General features: G+C 41.8%; 1 long non-coding RNA gene across 1 annotated transcript; it reads right to left on the reverse strand.

Annotated features, from left to right (window-relative positions):
* Nucleotides 1-2,189: 2,189 nt before the first annotated feature.
* LOC131737450 (uncharacterized) lies at nucleotides 2,190-5,509 on the reverse strand. Its single transcript, XR_009329058.1, has 3 exons — nucleotides 5,178-5,509; nucleotides 4,992-5,077; nucleotides 2,190-4,303 (listed from the first exon to the last, which is right to left on the reverse strand). It is a non-coding gene; the product is annotated as an uncharacterized LOC131737450 (long non-coding RNA).
* Nucleotides 5,510-18,976: the final 13,467 nt, after the last annotated feature.

An 18,976-nucleotide genomic window follows, 5' to 3' on the forward strand; every position in this document is an offset into this window, starting at 1 on the left:
TCAAATATTTCAAATATTTAGATCACAAAGTATATGAAATAGGCATAGTATGTCACCATATTAATAAATATATTATACCATGTATGAAAAGCAGCAGTTAATTGTACATGAGCCTATATCTTTCACTATTCACAATATTATTATTGCTTGGCATTTACCGTTGCAACGAGAAATTTGGTCCACCGTGAAATATGGTCTTCCCCCCCCCGACTATTTTTCATAGATCAGCCTATGCAATATGGTCCCTCCTATGAAACTGTAGGAGTTAGCAAATATGTACCAAAATAAACGGTTGTGGCGAACGTTTCTTCATTCGTCATCTTGTATCACTATACTATTGAAACATTTGTTACCAGACTACTTTCCATGATACATGCTTTTATGATGAAAAGGTATGACGATTTTGTGTGTGTGTGTGTGTGTTGTAAGCAGCCATTCACTGAACTTGCAAGTACAACTCGGTGTTGTATTTTCTGTATTACATGCGAAGAGAGGATAGGGTAAAACATCTCGGCATTCTACTTACTGATATATATATTTATAGTTATCAATGTTTTTTGTATCATGAATGGTTGTATTTTATTTGATTGCTCTTGTTTTACTTACTGAAAGTAGAACAGCTTAAATGATCACAACTGTAACGCAAACGTTATATTAAACTGTAACTTTTCAAATAAAAAAATGCTTATAACAAACAATAAGTTAGAAGTATAGTCTGGTAATAATTTCTACACATTTGTGGGTAGTCATGTTGTTTTATATTCTTTCTATACTTGTATATGGATCATAATCAGGGAGTTGTCATGATTACACATACAGCTGCAGACAAAAGTATTGACAATCTTAACTAAACAGATCATTCAAGACGCTTTTTTTCAATTGAATTGTTGTCAAATGTGGTTAACATTAAGGTTACGTATAAGCCTTTTGTGTTTAGATGACTTTGTATAGTTATTTCATACACTGCTATACCAGATGTTTATTTAAATCCTAGGCTGTTAATGGTGGTTAATGGTAATTTTCCTGGGACCTCCATTTCTTTACATCGTTTCAGTTGAATTAGTCTTCAAATACTTCTTGATTTATTGTGGATTTTGTATTTTTATTTTTTTCCCCACAACGCTCTTTATTGATTCCGCTGCTGCTGTAATAGTTACTGTAACAAGTGGTTTTCTCACATCTAGATCCAACTCCTGTGTTTTGACCATGCTGTGCTAAGTGCACAAACTACTTTGCTTCAGTTTCTGTGCGTGTTTTAAGCTAATGTTTTTTTTTTTTTATAATATTGCTAAATTGATAAGTAGTGGTTTCTAATTGATGAATAGTATTAATAGTGACTAGCGCAATTAAGACTAACCTTAACTTACACAGACTTTAATTGAACATGTGACAATAAGTTTGTGATCAACAGATATTGTTATTTACTCCAATAGGGCAGTATGATTAATATAGGTTATACAGTAGCTTCATTGTATATTGTGAGAAATATTTAGGGAAAGTCAAAAATTAAAGGAATGAACAGGTCAAAAGATTTAATCTTTAGCATTATTCATGGTCTTGCACTAAATCTGCAAACAAATTTGTCTTAATTTAACCATTTAAAAAAAATGAAGTAATACACCCTCATTGTATATGTTGCCACTTTCTACAGTGTTTGTCAGGTCATTGGCATCATCCTGGAATGGAGCCTGTCATTTCCCAAAACAGGTCTGCAGATTGGTTGTTGTTTCTGATACTTAGATATAAAGTTCCATTTATTATCAGTAATACTGTATATGCATTTGTTAAGTATGAAGCCAAATTATATCATATGCTATAAAATAAGTATGTTTCTTCCAAGAAGCAATGCGATTGTTAACCACTACATATTGTCCCTGACAATAACTAATTAAGTATACAGGATGTCAGATTTGTGTAAATCTAGAGTAGAAGTCAATCTAGATCTGAACTGTCCAGCCTTAAGTGCTGGTGAACCCTTAACAGAGCTCTGCATGGCTAGCAGAAATCTGAACTTAATCATTTTAGTGAGTTGTGTATCGGCTGTAGTAGTCCGAACCAGAAAGACATTCACAAAAAAAGACACAACATGTTGAAAAATGTAACAAACTTTATTTTCTGTATTCTTCACAATAAAACATGTTCAGTACATGATCACATTGCATATTTCCATTGTAAAGTGCTATCCAGGACTTAATGTGTAAGTAGTAGTAAAAAAAACAAAAAAACCCCCAAAAAAACCCACTATACTGTTGGACAGCTTTGGTAAAAAGCCCACTCACCATGTCAAGGCCCTGACCTATGGAGTGGGGTGTTAGTAGTAGGTTTAACAGAACTTTCAAATGACTTCTCACATAACCCACAAAAAAAGGACTTTAAAGAGGCTGCCTGTCTAAAAATGACATTACCAATTTACAGTGACATATGTTAAATCATAGTAAATCACAGTAAATCATATGCACATTTCATACTCTTAACTTGTATAGTATGTAATTGTCTAATATCAGTTAATAGGAATGGAAATCGAATTTGAAATTGAAGCATTAATGTCTGAAACATGTCCATGTAAAATGTGAAGTTGTTTATTATTTCAGAATTACATCTACTGTACTTTTATATCATGTTACACCCACCTTATTTGGCACAATTTCACTTAAATACAGTGAATCAGCACCTCCCCAGCTGGTTCACAATAACTACATTAAACAAGGTGGGTGTTTATAACTGACATCCAGTTTACTTTGGATATCTCTGTCCCGGAAATACTCAAGTCAGGCAATAATTCAGTAGCTCAGAAACTAAGACTACCATACCTATTAAATGAGTGCAAAAGCATCTACAATATTTCTCCAAATAAAAAGGTCTCAATACAGAATCAGGGTCTGCTGAAAAAAAAAAAAAATCTTCAAAATAAGTAGTTTGTGCACTCATGAAAAATAAACACTGAAGACAATGAGCCTTATTAACAATTCCCTACTGTACATATGTAAATAGCTGTAAATGATGGTAATGTTGCTTAACGGGCATTACCAAATTTTAGTGTTTGTATAATATACTAAGCTAGAATGCTTAGTATAAAATGTACAAAAAAACATACAGTAAAAAACAAAATAATAAATCTGTTACACCTTTACTTACCATACTTACCCATGTGTGTAACTCTGCAAATGGAGCACATATACTCCTCCATACTTATAAGGTCATCTGGCTGTAGATCTTCACACTGGCCATGGAACCATTCGCCACACCTCCCGCATTCCACCATCAGCTCCAGTGCAATCCTGTATGGTCTCCTGCATTTCACAGAAATTTACCTCTGGGAGGGGGGTTCTCTCACAGCTCGGGAAAGGAATAAGAGATCCATCTACAAAACAAGAAAAAAGATGATCACGCATTTGCTTTTGATCATAACATAACTTACCTGGATCTCCACCCATGCAGAGTGTGAGGCTGTTTGCGATGGTAAACAGTCCACAGTCACTACATCCCTGCTACTGTGCATGTGGCCACACGATATGAACTCTCTTTCCACTGTACTGCAGCAGTGATACGACCTGGGAACGGAAATCATGGTTATTATTAATTCCCAAAGAGTCTGCTGTACATCAGGAAGAATGGGGTCTGTATTGTTGAAGCCTGAATGCTGGTGTTGTGGGCAAACACAATAGCCTTTAGGCTGTCCTCCCACCTCTCTTGCTTTCCGGCCAGAGTTTTCCCAATAGCTCTCTTGATGGTGTCGTTGGTCCTTTCATCAAGACCATTTGTCTGGGGATGGTATGCAGAGCTAATTCAATGCCGGATGTCCCAATTCTGGAAAAGAGTCTGGTTAACCTGATAATGGTAGAAATAGTCAGAAATCAAGAAATGTACAAAACACTGAAAATAAATAATAATTTCAAATTGCAAATATTAGTAAACAAGGAGCTGTAATTAATTAACTAATTTACAAAAGGCAGAAAATTACTTAAAATCAAGTTTATTTTTTATGGAAGAAAATATGTATTTAAAAAAAGAAAACTATAATTGTACACTTACCAGCACTTGACATATTCATCATAACCAGTTTTTACCTATAGACTTTGATATTTTCATCTCACCTTGTTCCAAAATTCCCCACCCTGGTCTGTCAAGACAATCTCTGGTGCTCCGTGACGGTAGAACAGGCTTGCAAGAGCCGATGCAGTGCAAGCAGCTGACTTGTCTTTAATGGGGATGGCCTCAGTCCACTTTGTAAAGAAATCAGTAGCCATCAAGCAGTAGTGGTTTCCTCCCTTCGATGGCTGGAATGGTCCAATAAGATCAACACCTAAAACAAATTTAAATTATATCAACAATTAAGGAGGATTGGTCAATAGTATATATAATAAAGCTCTGTATGAATGCATTACATTAGCAAGTTCACTTATACAAATAGGAATACAAATATACACTATTTACTTGTAAGACCGCAGTATATGAACCTAAACAGTGCCCAATAAAGCCACTTTAACATGCTGTATTCTCCATGTTTTCTTCTGTACCACTACCTAAATATAGTTCTGTCATCCAGATAAGTCACAGCATTTGAAAATGTCATTAAATGACAACTTTATGGCAATTTTTTTTAGATTAATTGCCAGGGATGTGGCACCATTCCTTTTTTTTTTTTTTTTTTTTCTTGGGCAGTCATTGCTGTCAATGGGTGTTGCATCTTTTTGTACTGGAAATTGTCATGATGCACTTATCGGTACAAAACATATAGCAGTTTTCCACCCTGTGGACAATTGGGATGTTAACTTAATCACATTACAGATAATTAGTCTGTAAGCTGCAACCTGTTGTCAAATGACTGTTTTGCGAGCACATGCTTACAATCTGTTTTAACTGGCTAGCAAGAAAGCTTGTTACCAGACTAAGCTCTTAGTTTTCTACATATTACAGACTGCATTTAAATTACGTATATTCTTCCATTCTTTGTCTGACCTCACTATAAAAGTATAATGGTGTAAATGTACCATGGAGGAACAACTTCGATTGGATTCAGTTCTGGGGCAACAGTCTTCACCCTCTCAAATCTCTGGCATGCTTCACAATTCTGGATCTTAAGGCAAACAGTAACGATGAAACAACTAATACTTAAATCATGAATGGAAAAGCGACAAGGAGCAAAAAAGAATAGGTTTTTTAAAAATAAAAAGTACCCATTGCTCCACGTCCTTTACAATCCCTTTCCAGTAAAATCGCTGATTCATTTTCCCCATCATCCTCTTGATCCCAAAGTGTCCTGCGTGAACTTCATTGAGAATGGCAGTCTTCTCCTCTTCATCGGTCACAACCCTACGGAGACAGTCTCCATTCTCAGGGACATACAGGTACTTACCTGACAGATAAAAGAAAAGGAAAGATAATATTACAGTAAATACTTCAATGAGTGGAGGTTTTTAAAAGAATGTTTTTAAAAAGAATGAGCTAAAACCTATTCAAAAGAATCAGTAAAGCATTCATTGTAATGCAGCCCTTAAAGACCACTGACACTACTGACATGTTGTGGAAAACTGTCTCTGCCCATTATAATAGCCATTTCTTAGACTCGTAAGTTTATATATACAGTGCCTTGCAAAAGTATTCAGACCCCTGACCAAATATTACTCAATTCTCATATTACTGAATTACAAATGGTACATTGAAATTTCGTTCTGTTTGATATTTTATTTTAAAACACTGAAACTCAAAATCAATTATTGTAAGGTGACATTGGTTTTATGTTGGGAAATATTTTTAAGAAAAATAAAAAACGGAAATATCTTGCTTGGATAAGTATTCAACCCCTGTGCTGTGGAAGCTCCCAGTTTACACCGATGAAAGAAATTGCCCTAACGGGGACACAATTACCTTACCATTGGCCTCCACTTGTGAACCATTAAAGTTGCTGTCACATTTTCTGGATAAAAACCCCACTGTTGAAGAATCATTGGTCAGGCTGTGAATCTGAAGGAAAATGAAGACCAAAGAGCATTCTACAGAAGTTAGAGATAAAGTAATACAAATGCAAAGATTAGGGAAAGGGTACAAAATAATATCCAAGTGTTTGGATATCCCAGTGAGCACAGTTGGATCAATAATCAGGAAGTTTAAGCTGCATCACACCACCCAGGCACTGCCAAGAAAAGGCCGTCCAACCAACCTGAAGCAAATCTGCCAAGAAGAATGGGCCGAAATCACTCCGACACTGTGTGCAAAGCTGGTACATACTTACCCCAAAAGACTTAAAGCTGTTATTGCAGCAAAAGGTGGCTCTACCAAATATTAATGTGTGGGGGTTGAATACTTATGCAAGCAAGATTTTTCAGTTTTTTATTTTTCTTAAAATAATTGATTTTGAGTTTCAGTGTTTTAAAATAAAATATCAAACAGAACGAAATTTCAATGTACCATTTGTAATTCAGTAATATGAGAGAATTGGTCAGGGGTCTGAATACTTTTGCAAGGCACTGTATATATATATATATATATATATATATATATATATATATATATATATATATATATATATATATATATAATTATGTTTTCTTCTTTAATACAAACTCTGTTTTCTGGTAGTAATATTTCTGCTATTAGTTATTTAAAAATTCCAAATACCCTATGTGTGTGTGTGTGTGTGTGTATATATATATATATATATATATATATATATATAGAGAGAGAGAGAGAGAGAGAGAGAGAGAGAGAGAGAGAGAGAGAGAGAGAGAGAGAGAGAGAGAGAGAGAGAGACTTTGACTTTTAAGATGCTTTATTAATCGTTTCAATTAAACGGCATTAAAATACAAAAAAGGCAAAACACAAACAAATTAACATATTTTAAACAAATAAAAGGATCACAAAAAAATCAATACATAATAAAAAACCATAAAAATAAACAAACAGTGTTTTCTTTCTGTAAAACCAGAATAATAACAAATGAATAAAAACACTGTAAAACAAAACTAGAAATTAGCTTCCTCTCCTGGAAGCTCTCCAGATTACTGACCAGTTTAAAATACTCAAACTCTACTCTGATCTGGCTGACCACAAGCACCCTAAACTGACCCACCACACTGGTCAATCCAGAACCAGAGAGCTTGTACAGCACCCTCCACACCGGCTTGCGCCCCTCCTCTACAGATAAGTGAACTCTCCATTTGGAATCTACCAGACCCCTTAGCCTATTGTACTCCATGACTTTAACACACAATTTATATATATATTTGCTATTCATTGCATGAAAAACAATTTCCTCTACACTGTGCAAAGTTAGTAATGTCCCTCCATTCTCTCCACCCCCCTCTCCTCCCTCTCCTACTGCTGGTGACACAATCCAAGGGAATAAGGAACACTGTCTCTGCTCTGTGCCTCTGGACAGCTCCTCCCTGAGGACCTCCCTGAGCCGTGGGGAGAGGCAGCCCCTCAGCTCAACCATCAGTCTCTCTGCAAGCCTCTCAGTGTGCCAGCCCAGCTGTGCAGCTAGCTGGGAGCTAGCAGGAGAGCTCAAGGTTGAACAGATGGATCATCCTGGTTATACCTGCTTTTAAAAACCTGGCACAGAGAGTTATCGACTGGAGGAACTTAACTGGAAAAAGTGGATTAAAAAATAGGGGCTCATCAAACAGGGCCTGCCCAGTCAGAGACTCTTCATCCCTTTCCACCCTCACCAGCTGCCAGGCATTTAAAATATTTTGGTAAAAACTAGGAAATCCTGCTTTACAAAAACTGGTGTTCTCAATTAAAAACAGGTGTTTTCCTAATCCCAGCCCCCCGACTCTACTGAGGAGGAAACAGGCCAGCCTCTTCCAATGAGCCTCCTCCTCAGAGTACAGGAGTCTCTGTACCGCCTGCAGTCTGAAGGCTGCCACCCTGCTGGCAATGCTGACCAGCCCCTGCCCCCCTTCATCACTGGGGAGGTACAGGACTCCCGGCCTCAAACTGTGTCTCCCTGTCACAAAGACGGCCGGAGTGGGTGGCGTCAGACCGGAAGCAGGGAGTAAACAGACAGAGACTTGGGGTTTTGGTGGAGCTGAGCGAATGGTTTCGCTCAGCATTTAATAAAACAGCACAGAAAATAAAAGGTTTGAACAATGGAATACAAAACAGGACACGGCACTACACGCCAAAATAAAAAGACAAACAAAATGGACTAGACAGTAAACAGACAGACAGACAAACGAAACACGGTGAGTGAGACAGTTCTTTCCTTATTATTATTATTATTATTATTCTTCTTCTTATTACCTCCTTCTCCACACTCGTTCTCCACTCACCGAACACCTAACCCTGAGTGCAAGAAATGTGCGTCTATATATACTATTGTGCTGGGATTCAATTACTAATTAATTATTCACTTGAATCCCAGCACGTGAATTAATTCTGTGCAACCCCGTGCTCACATATTACATTTAACCAGCACGTGAAGTGATTTGTGCTCTCCTCGTGCCTAAATACAAATCTACACTTTTTAAATACACGTGAAACACAGACCCGTTTATATCCCGTGTACCAATCTATACACCAACATTAACACACGCAACATACAACACACAGAACACACAAATGCACACAGGGGCGGGGCACTTTGCCACATATACCCCCCCTTGTGCGCAGCACACATGGCCTCAACGGCCACCTCCCCCCTTAAAAATCCAGCAGTCCAGGACAAAGTCTCGGGCTGGGAAGGGAGGCTTCAGTGGGCCCATGGCTGGCCATGCTGTCAGCACCCCTGCCGGTAGTGGCACGGCTGACAGCCTGTTGGTCCCGTCCTGCAGCGAAAAAGCTGCGGGGGCAGGTGGTCCCCCGACCTCCCCCTTCTTCGTAGCCGGCAGCTCCCTCCTGTGGGGCTCCGGCCACAAGAACTCCTGCAGCGAAACTGCTGCTGGTGAAAGTGGTCTCCAGACCTCGTCCCCCTTCTTTGTAGCCGGTAGCTCCCTTTGGTGGGGCTCCGACCACAGTACTGCCGACAGCGAAGAAGCTGCAGTGGGAGCAGGTCTCCGGACCTCCCCCACGATCTCCGGCAGCGAAACTGCTGCAGTGGGAGCAGGTCTCCGGACCTCCCCCACGATCTCCGGCAGCGAAACTGCTGCAGTGGGAGCAGGTCTCCGGACCTCCCCCACGATCTCCGGCAGCGAAACTGCTGCAGTGGGAGCAGGTCTCCGGACCTCCCCCACGATCTCCGGCAGCGAAACTGCTGCAGTGGGAGCAGGTCTCCTGACCTCCCCCACGATCTCTGGCAGCGAAACTGCTGCTGGGGTTGGTGGTCTCCAGACCTCCTCCCCCTTCTTCGTGGCCGACAGCTCCCCTTTCTGGGGCTCCGGCCCCCGTACTCCCCGTGGTGGAGGTATGGGAAGCAGAGACAGCTCCTGCTGTTCTGCTTCTGGCAGAGGCAGAGGCAGCTCCTCTGCTCCTGGAAGTGGCCGAGGCAGCTCCTGCTCCTTTGCTCCTGCCGGTGTAGGTGGCGGAGGCAGAGGCAGCTCCGGCTCCTCTGCTCCTGCCGATGTAGGTGGCGGAGGCAGAGGCAGCTCCTGCTCCTCTGCTCCTGGAAGTGGCAGAGGCAGCTCCGGCTGCTCTGCTCCTGCCGGTGAAGGTGGGAGCAGCGTGTAGTCTCCTGCCGATGGAGGTGGGAGCAGCGTGTAGTCTCCCCCTTTTTCAGGGGACTGGTGCTGCTCTGCCTCTCTTGCAGCGGACTGGTGCGGCTCTGCTTCTGAAGGGGAAACCAGCAGGCATTCTTCCTCTGCTGGTTGTGCTTGGGAAACCAGCAGGCATTCTTCCTCTGCTGGTTGTGCTGGGGAAACCAGCAGGCATTCTTCCTCTGCTGGTTGTGCTGGGGAAACCAGCAGGCATTCTTCCTCTGCTGGTTGGGCTGGGGAAACCAGCAGGCATTCTTCCTCTGCTGGTTGTGCTGGGGAAACCAGCAGGCATTCTACCTCTGCTGGTTGTGATGGGGAAACCAGCAGGCATTCTTGCTCTGCTGGTGAAGGTGGGAACAGCTGCCTCTCAGGCTTCGGATTCCCGCGGTCCCCCCGTCTGGGCGCTGGACGCTCGCGGTCCCCCCGTCTGGGCGCTGGATGCTCGCGGTCCCCCCGTCTGGGCGCTGGTTCCTCCTCTTCATACTGGGTGGGGCATATGGCTAACGTGTGCCCATAAGCCCCACAGCCAGGGCATAACTCTGCTGCGAGGTTCTTTAAAAAAACCTCCCAGCCATCATCCTCGACCTCCTCCCTTTTGGGCTGTGGACGCCCCGACTCCTCCCTTTTGGGCTGTGGACACTCGGGTTCCCCCCACTCAGGTGTAGGACGTTCGGGTTCCTCCCACTCAGGCGTAGGACGTTCGGGTTCCTCCCACTCGGGCGTAGGACGCTCAGGCTCCTCCCACTCGGGCTGTGGACGCTCAGGCTCCTCCCACTCGGGCTGTGGACGCTCAGGCTCCTCCCACTCGGGCTGTGGACGCTCAGGCTCCTCCCACTTGGGCTGTGGACGCTCAGGCTCCTCCCACTCGGGCTGTGGACGCTCAGGCTCCTCCCACTCGGGCTGTGGACGCTCAGGCTCCTCCCGCTCAGGTACTGGAGAGGGCAGCGACTGCTCCTCTCCCTCTTGCTCACTGGAAGGCATCCCTCCCATGTCTGCAGCTAGGTAACCCAGCACCACAATGGTGAGGTCACGAACGGATGCCGGGTTGTGCTGTTGCTCCCAGTCCTCCCATCGTTTCCCATCTCGCATCTGCAGTGCGTGAATAACCATGGGGAGGTCACTGGCGAAGTTCCCCTCGGGGTGCACCAGCCAGTCCCATATTTCCCGGGACGGTGGGGAACCCGGTGGCAGTGGGGGTAGAGGGGTGGCTACTGCCCCGTTGTGGCTGTCCTCCTCCCAGCCCGGCATGCAGGATGAGGGCTGCAGCTGTTGTTGTTGCTGCTGCTGCTTCTGCTGCTTCCTGCAGCTCTTTCTTCCCATCCTCGCTTTACTATTTATTATTTTTTTTTTTCACAAAACCCCCTCTCCTGGTCTGACGCTTGGAGGCGCTATTATCCCACGATGACACCACGTGTCACAAAGACGGCCGGAGTGGGTGGCGTCAGACCGGAAGCAGGGAGTAAACAGACAGAGACTTGGGGTTTTGGTGGAGCTGAGCGAATGGTTTCGCTCAGCATTTAATAAAACAGCACAGAAAATAAAAGGTTTGAACAATGGAATACAAAACAGGACACGGCACTACACGCCAAAATAAAAAGACAAACAAAATGGACTAGACAGTAAACAGACAGACAGACAAACGAAACACGGTGAGTGAGACAGTTCTTTCCTTATTATTATTATTATTATTATTATTCTTCTTATTACCTCCTTCTCCACACTCGTTCTCCACTCACCGAACACCTAACCCTGAGTGCAAGAAATGTGCGTCTATATATACTATTGTGCTGGGATTCAATTACTAATTAATTATTCACTTGAATCCCAGCACGTGAATTAATTCTGTGCAACCCCGTGCTCACATATTACATTTAACCAGCACGTGAAGTGATTTGTGCTCTCCTCGTGCCTAAATACAAATCTACACTTTTTAAATACACGTGAAACACAGACCCGTTTATATCCCGTGTACCAATCTATACACCAACATTAACACACGCAACATACAACACACAGAACACACAAATGCACACAGGGGCGGGGCACTTTGCCACACTCCCATTCCAAAAGAACTCCAGTAGCACTTTCTGGATCTCCTCCACCAGGCCTCGGGGTGGGTCCAGGCACATTAGCCTGTGCCACACGCTAGAGACCACCAGATTATTAATGACCAGCACCTGATCCTTGAAGGACAGTTGGGCCAGCAGTCCCTTCCACCTCTGCAGCTGCCCCCTCACCCTGTCCAACAGACCTTCCCAGTTCTTTCTCATATAATTCTGCGTTCCGAGGTACACCCCCAGCACTTTAATGCCTGTTCTGTTCCATTCCAGCCCTTCAGGCAGCTGCCCTCATCCCAGCTGCCCGACAGGAAAGTGTAGCATTTTGCCCAGTTTACTCTGGCAGACGATGCTTTTTCATTTAGAGTTTGCTGCAGTGCTTGAACATCAGCATCCCCACTCACAAACACAGTCACATCATCTGCGTAGGCAGACACTTTCACTTTGGCAGGGGAGGGTGTGGAGGGCAAGGAGGGCACTGTCCATCCAGCCAACCTGCCCCTCAGCTGGTGCATCAGGGGCTCTATAACCAATGAGTACAGCATACCAGACAGGGCACAGCTCTGTCTTATACCCCTGCACACTGGAAAAGGCTGACTCAGCCCATTGTTGATCTTTAAAATACTAAAAATGTTGGAATATAAAAGCTGAATATAAGAGATAAAAACAGGGCCGAATCCGAAAGCCTCCAGGGTTTTAAAGAGGTAGGTGTGGTCGACTCTATCGAAAGCCTTCTCTTGATCCAGGGAGACCATTCCTACATTAAAATCACAAATATCATTTACAGATAAAAAATCTGTAATAAAAAACAGGTTATCAAAAATGGAGCGACCCGGTATACAATATGTTTGGTCCATATGTACTATAGTTCCAATTACTTTTTTTAATCTGTTTGCGATTGTTTTAGATAAAATCTTTAAATCAGAATATAAAAGTGACACAGGTCTCCAATTCTTTAGCTGACAAAGGTCTCCCTTCTTTGGCAACAGTGTAATCACTGCACTGCGGCAGCTGAGAGGCAGTTCCTTGTGGCTGAGGCTCTCTCTCAGAACCTGGAGCAAATCCTCCCCTATTATGCCCTAGAAAGTGTTATAAAACTCTGCTGGCAGTCCATCAATCCCTGGAGCCTTTCCACTGGAGAGCTGCTTGACAGCAGTGGTCAGCTCCTGGTAGGTCAGCGGTGCGTCCAGCTGAGCCTGCTCCTCATCACTGAGGCTGGGTAACCCCTGGAGCAGCTGCTCAGTGTCCTTTAGATTGCACTGTTCTCTATTGTAAAGTTCCTTATAGAAAAGCACCACCTCTGTGCTGATCTCCTCCCGGGTATGCAGTTCTTCCCCACCAGGAGTCCTGACACAGCACAGCTGTCGGTTGTCTGCTCTCTTCCTTTCCAAGTTAAAGAAGAAACTGGTGGGGGCATCCATATCTCTCAGCTCCACAAATCTGGAACGCACGATCGCCCCCTTCACCCTCTCCTTCAGCAAGCTCCCCAGCGAAAGTTTCTGCTCTTTTAGGTTCTCCAGGGTCTGCTCTTTAAAATCTGAGTTTATACTTTCCTCTAGGAGGAGGATTTTTAACTCCAGCTCTCTCACAGCTGCGTTCAGTGACCTGGTTGCATTTATAGTATATTGTTGACAAAAACATTTTATTTGTATTTTGCCAATGTCCCACCACTGTCTTACATCTTTATATTGTTCTTTTCTTTTTTCCAAATTATCCAAAAAAATTTAAATTGTTGTCTAAATGTTATGTCTTGTAGTAATTTTATATTGAAATGCCAATAAGATGTTCTGTGGGGTTCTGATTGAATTATTGCTGTAATTAATAGACAGTGGTGGTCAGAGAGACTACTGGGGATGATTCTTGCTTTAATGCATTTATTTAAATAATTTTTAGAAATGTAAAAACGGTCTAGTCTTGCTCTATATATGCAGTTTTTATGAGATTGAGACCAGGTGTATTGTCTTGAATTGAAGTGCAAGCATCTCCAAACGTCAACCAGGTCACTGGACTCTAACACTGCGGCCAGCTCTCTGGAGGACTGGGGATGCGGTTCTTCATTATTTCTATCAATATTAAAATTAATAGTACAATTAAAATCTCCTCCCAATACCACCACATCATCACTATTCATATTAAAAAGAGCTTGCTTTAATTTTTTAAAAATTAAAATTCTTTCCCCCCCCTATTGGGGGCATAAACATTAATAAAAACATACACTGTACTGCTCAGCCTGGGTCTTACTTTTAAAATCCTCCCCTTCTCTATTTCTTCCATATCTAGTAAAACTGCCCTTAGGTTTTGTTTAAAAAGCACAGCCACCCCTGCACTGTGCTGACACCGTGACTCATCACGCACAACCCCTTCCACTCCGCTCGCCACGCCGCCTCGTTCTCGTGATCAGAGTGCGTTTCCTGCAGAAACACCACCCCCGTCTGCTTCTGCTCTAAAAACTCTAAAAGCTGTGCCCTCTTAAAAGACTGTCTGCAGCCGTTTACATTAAAAGAAGCAAAAACACACTTTTCCATCACGGCTAAAAAAAGTAAACCCAACAGACTAAAACAAGTAATAAAAGAATAAAACACAGCCATTATTAAACATGACATTTTGAACCATTATTCAGATCCTTCTTAATTTTCTGAACTATTTTTTTTAATCTGTACCATTTTGGCTGATCAAATTCTTCTATTGTTGCTTTCCTTGTAATAACATGAGTGGAGTGGAGAAATAATCTTAGATCAGGGAAAAAATGCTCTATTTCTACCCCTCTTTTCCCTTTTGTTTCTTTCATAAAATTATTTACCTGCTCCAGCTCCGCTCCCATCTCATCCGCACTGTCCTCCTGCTCGCCCCAGAGTGTCAGCTCCTCTGCTGCTCCCTCCAGTTCCTTAGCACCGGCTTCTGCTGCCTCCTCCCTTTCTCCAGCCACAACTGTTTCAGACAGCTGAGATTCAGCCAGCGGAGAGTCTTGCACCGCACTCGGCTGGCCCTCCACTGTATTCTCTTCCCCCGCATTGTGAGGGACTGGCGCCCTGGCTGGAGTTTGCAGTCTCCCTGTCAGCACGGGCTCGGAGCTCTGCACCTGCTGCGCTCTACCATCCGGCAGCTCTGCAGCCTTCTGTTTAAATCTTTTCTTCTTAACTACTTCCCTGAATGGTTCTTCACCATTCTCAGTAGCTGTATTTTGCTCCGAACCCTTCAGTGACAGGCTCTGGCTCACCCTCTTTGTACGAGGCCGTGGCGTTGGTGAATCTGCTCCGGTCTCCCTCCGCGATTGAGTCGCCTCCTCCTCGGTCCGCACGGGCTCTGGCTGCGGCTGCGATGCAGGAGCCGACTCTTCCTCCCGCTCACCCCCAACAGCCCCTACTTCCTCCCCGCCGGCATTGCCCTGCTCCTGTCCTGTCTCGGCTCTAGACTCCCTTCTCAGGCAGGCTTTCCTCTGGTGTCCCTGCTCGCCGTAAACATCTCATTGTTTCAGAACTAACAAACACCACACAATTAGTCCCTTCTACATTAAAATTCCAGGCTACATTAATAACTTGATTTGGATCATTTAATAAAACAAACGCCTGTCTTCTAAACGACATGACGTGCTTAACGCTGTTATTTTTGCAGCCTAGAGGGATATCTTTAATTGGGAACACAAGTTTACCAAACCGAGACAGATTTTTTTCTAATGACTCGTTTTTTAAAAACAGGGGCACATTAGAAATAATCACTTTTGTTACTGGTCACCAAGGGAGAAACCTGAACAAATTCACCTTTCACTGTGAAACCTTCCTCTACCAGCCTGTTCACCAGTGTCATCTCCGCTAAAAATATTAGCAGCGCTTTGTTCATTCTTGACGCTGACCTAATATTTTCAAACCCAACCACCTCTCCTACTGCCAGCAGGCACTCCTCCAACGACACCCCGGGGTCAGGCAGGCACCGTACCGTTGGTGGGTGAGAGCCCCTGACACTTCGGAATGTGATTTATATATAAATAAATAAATAAATAAATAAACAGTATTTTAAATTTCCCGGTCCTACCGCACCGGCTTGCCTCCTCTCCGCAAGCTCCTCCCACAAACCCACAATCCTCCGTGAGAGAGAGAGAGAGAGAGAGAGAGAGAGAGAGAGAGAGAGAGAGAGAGAGAGAGAGAGATATTTTAATCTTTTAAACCGTTTCTTTCATATATATATATATATATATATATATATATATATATATATATATATATATATATATATATACTTCTCTTTTTTTTAACCTTTCAAAACGAATGTACTGGCTTTCCTTCTACCCCTACTCTTTGGTGGCATTTTCAGGATACTCACCTGTGCTGAGGTAGCGATACACTGCTCTCAAGTGATCCATATCAATTGATAAATGTAGTTTTCTGAGGGGGAAAAAACACAGTATTACAAATTTGTATTATTTGATTACAATTGTATGACAGCGTTAATGAACTCCAACTTGTCAGTCTCAAGACCAGTGGAGCAAAAGCAGTGACGCGCATAGCAACAGAACTTTGACATGTCACATGACTCAGGGGGGAAGAAATTTGGCAGGGGGGGTGAAATTTGCCATGACACCAGCACGTAGTACTACTATTATGGAAGACCGTCTTGGTCAAAAACGTGTGCTGTTAGTTCCTTTTTGAAATACATTACTACGTGTAGTACTGTATGGAAGGGTCAAAAACGTGTGCTGTTAGTACATGTTCAAATACATTACTACGTGTAGTACTGTATGGAAGGGTCAAAAACGTGTGCTTTTAGTACATGTTTCAAATAAATTACTACGTGTAGTACTGCGATACACTAAACATTCTATTTTGTTAACTACACGTACTATTTTTACTACACGTACAAATTTGGGCCAATCAGTTCTTTAGAAATGAAATAAGAGCCAATGAATTCAAAGAAAATAGTACGTGTACTAAATGATCCAATGAAAAGTCACTTCACATTTTCCATGCTCTTCCAAAAATGAATCAGGGAATCTGAGCCTTTGAATATTTTTTAAAAGCCGTCTCAAAACATACTTTTTTAAACTTGCCTTTCCAATACAAACTTCTGTTTGTAGAATATTTTTTGCCTTTACTTTTCCTGTAGTATGTTTTTTTTTCTGTCACCGTAAAATTTATAATCGCCAATAATCGCCGGGTCTTTTGTAAACGGCGAGTTATGAATAATGATACAATGCGCTTTTCACTAGATGTGCTCTTTTTTTAGTGGATTTTATTGTTTTTATCATTAATAACAGTAGTCGATGCAATTCAATTTTTCAATGCAGATTCATTCTTCTGCTTGGTCATTTTCTAACATTTTCCTTATCCATGTTTACTTTTGCTTTATACTTTGGGGGTGTACAATACGGTGTTATTGTGTGATAAAATAAAACTGTTACTTAATACCCACTGACACAACCTTTTAACGATGTTGCTGGAATTTTGCAATGTTGTTATGTTATAAGGTGGTATGTTAGTGGCTTCTGCATGATTGCATCTGAAGTATTTGAAGATGTTAGTGATGTTACATAATAAACGCTGGGTTTCAATAGTCGGCGGGGCTTCTGGCAAATATTGTAAAGAAACGCCCTAGGCGCTATACAAAATAAAATTATTTATTTATTTATGTTAATAATAATAATAATAATAATAATAATAATAATAATAATAATAATAATAATAATAGATTGTGATGACCCTTACTATTTTTGACAGTAAAGCAGGAGACCGAGCGATAACAATTATTAACAAATGTATTATATTTGATAAACAAGATCCCTGTCCGGGCCAGGACCACGCCACATAAAATAACAAATGCCAAACATCAAACCTCAGCAAATGTATGCTTGCAGCGCAGAAGAAAATCTCTCGCCGCCATATTTGCAATATTCCTTATTTTAAATTGATGTCTTATTGTCTAAATGATACACCAAAGGTTATTGGCTACTGTGCTACTTGTTAATAAGAACCGATTACAAGCAAAAACGTTGTCATGACAAGCCACTAATGTAAAATGACTAGACACCAACGTAGGAATAGGTAGCTTGTGTCATTTTTTTAGAGCACGTACCAATTAAAATTGGCACACGTAGTGATTTCTGTGCTCTGATTAGTCCAAATAAGTATGTGTAGCGGATATTTGAAACGTGTACTACACAATGCGTTTTTGACCACGTGCTATACCAAAATGTCGCTGCCAAATAGTGTCACCTGGGCAGTGGCGTAACTTTGGTTTCAAAAGGGGGGGGGGGGGGGGGGGGTAGGGGGTGAATACTTCTGCAAACCACTGTAATTTATATATATATATATATATAGAGAGAGAGAGAGAGAGAGAGAGAGAGAGAGAGAGAGAGAGATGGATGAAGGCTACATTTCCACTGTATTTAATGTATTATGCATGCTGGTTTTTTTTTTAACTGTATATCATGTATTATGCATTTCTCTGTATTTAAAGTATTATGGATTTTCTTGTTGTTACTGCATCTTGTAAAGCACTTTGTAATGGTGGTCCACTTGAAAGGCGCTATATAAAATTAAGATTGATTGATTGATATTTGCATCCTGAGCCATTAGTCAAAAAATGATAATTCCGCTAGAGGAATATAGACTTGAACTTTGACCCATTCGACTCCTCGAGACCATTGCTTTCAATTCAAACACAAAAAGTCTTGTTTTCAATCACCCATAGAACAGAAATGTTCATTAATGATCAACAAAATGAGAATAAGTTAAAAAAAAAAGATGTAAAGCTGGTACATTCGCATCTCAGAGAAACTGGAGAAACGGATAACGACATAGAATGTCTGTACAGCACTGAAACACTATGTTTAAAAAAAACGAACTGTAGTGCTGAACCTTGTCTTCTTTAATATTAGCATCACAAGGGTATTATAAAAATAATAGATGGGCCTCTTCAGTGAGCTACAGGAAAACAATTCCATCTCTGGTTTCTGTGACAGCTTATAAATTACTCGACCTTCTGTCTCATAACCCTAAATTAAATTATTTTCCTGTAACTCACTGCCCATCTATTATTCTCTCTCTCTCTTTATATATATACACACACAGTGCCTATAGAAAGTCTACACCCCCTTTCAAAATGTTCACCTTTTGTTGCCTTATAGCCTGGAATTGCATTAAATAGTTTTTTTTTTCTTTTACTACACATCCTACCCCACAACTTCCAAATGAAAAAAATATTCTAGAAAATTAATTAAAAATAAAAACTGAAATAGCTTGGTTGGATAAGTGTCCACCCCCCTTGTAATAGCAATCCTAAATTAGCTCAGGTGTA

This window comes from Acipenser ruthenus, chromosome 7, assembly GCF_902713425.1.
Source record: "Acipenser ruthenus chromosome 7, fAciRut3.2 maternal haplotype, whole genome shotgun sequence".
Lineage (NCBI taxonomy): Eukaryota > Metazoa > Chordata > Actinopteri > Acipenseriformes > Acipenseridae > Acipenser > Acipenser ruthenus.